The sequence below is a fragment of the Hyla sarda genome, chromosome 2, assembly GCF_029499605.1.
Source record: "Hyla sarda isolate aHylSar1 chromosome 2, aHylSar1.hap1, whole genome shotgun sequence".
Taxonomy (NCBI): Eukaryota; Metazoa; Chordata; class Amphibia; order Anura; family Hylidae; genus Hyla; species Hyla sarda.
The window spans coordinates 245,588,995-245,590,792 of record NC_079190.1 but is presented as its reverse complement, the minus strand read 5'-3'; positions in this window follow the sequence as shown (position 1 = coordinate 245,590,792).

Genomic DNA, 1,798 nt, shown 5'->3' with positions numbered 1-1,798 from the left:
TGTAATATTTTGTAAAGTTAATATGAATGATTTCTCTACTAGCAGTGTAAAGTCTTCTACCCTTCTATTTATACAGCTGCACTCACTGCATGTGTGTATGTTTCCATGGATACAGACTACAAACAAACCTTGTGCAGTCAGATCCGGCAGCCAACTGATACTTCACTTCTTTTACTTGCAGTAGGATAAACAGAACAGACTGGAAAATATGCAAAGGCTGCTACCATGTTGAAAACAACAAAACTGGAAGAGTGTTTTTTTTTAAAGAAAAAAGCACCTGGCTCTCCCAGCTTCTGCCCTAGTTGAGTTGCAGTAAAGACAAAGAAATAACACAAGATAGTTTAAAATTATTTGTGGAAATGCTTAGGCTATGTTCACACAGTGGAATGTGCACACATTCGGAATTGCTGCAGGATTCTGTGTTCTCAAAACACACTGACTTGATTGGATTCCGCCGCCGAAATCCACAAAATTAAAGACATTCTGCTGTGTAAATGGGACAGCAGAATGGGCAGTAAATTTTGGCAGAATTTTTGTCATAATTCTTCTGCAGAATTCTGCACGGTAATTCCGCTGTGCGAACATAGCCTTAGGAAACAAAAGGGTTGGTAGCCACTTAGGGGCCCAGGGTGTACAGGTACGCCCTGACGCCCTGGTACATAAGGAGCCACGTGCCAGGTGGGGACCGGAACGGGGTGACTGCTGATATCTATCAGTAGGTACCCCGTGCAAACTCCTGGGGGGTCCTGGCCAATTCAGACTGGCTCTTTGCAGCGATTCCGGGTCAATCTGGTCTCTGGTGACCCAGAAAAAAAGGGTTAATGGGGCTGTCCGAGACAGCCCCATTCACCCTTACCTAGCAGGAGTGAGGTGGCACGGATGCCACCTCGCGATCACGTGATTGATCGGTCGGAACGACCGACCAATCACTGTCCTGCTGGGCAGGGACGGCGGGGTCTCCTACCTCTCCCTGGTCCGGCGGGGATCCCCTCAGGAGCGGCAGCGGCAGTCCCGGTGGCAGGAGCAGCTGGATCAGTGGCAGCAGCGGCGGTCCCGGCGGCAAGATACAGCAGGAGGTTCACCTCCTGCTGTTGCTTAGCAACAACTCTCAGCATGCACAGCCAAAGGACATGCTGGGAGTTGTAGTTTTGCAACAGCTGGAGTTCCAACTACAACTCCCAAAATGCCCTTTGGTAGTCTGTGCATGCTGGGGGTTGTAGTTATGCAACAGCTGGAGGCACATTTTTTTCTATGAAAAAGTGTGCATCCAGCTGTTGCATAACTAAAACTCCCAGTATGCACAGACTACCAAAGGCATGCTGGGAGTTGTAGCAGTGTGCCTCCAGCTGTTGAAAAGCTACAACTCTCAGCATGCCCTTCGACTGTCAATGCATGCTGAGTGTGGCAGTTTTGCAACAGCTGGAGACACATTGGTTGTGAAAAAGAGTTTGTGTCCAAACTCAGTGTTTCGCAACCAGTGTACCTCCAGCTGTTTCAAAAATACAACTCCCAGCATGCACTGAGAGACTGTACATGCTGGGAGTTCTAGTTTTGCAACAGTTGGAGGAACACTGGTTGCGAAACACTGAGTTAAGTAACAAACTCTCATGAGCCTTCAGCTGTTGCACAACTACAACTCTCAGCATCCTGGGAGTTGTAGTTTTGAAACAGCTGGAGGTTTACAATGTGAATTTACAGGGTACATTCACACGGGTGGGTTTACAGCGAGTTTTATGCTGCAGGTTTGAGATGCGGCAAATTTTCCACCGCAGCTCAAACTCTCAGTGAGAAACTCATT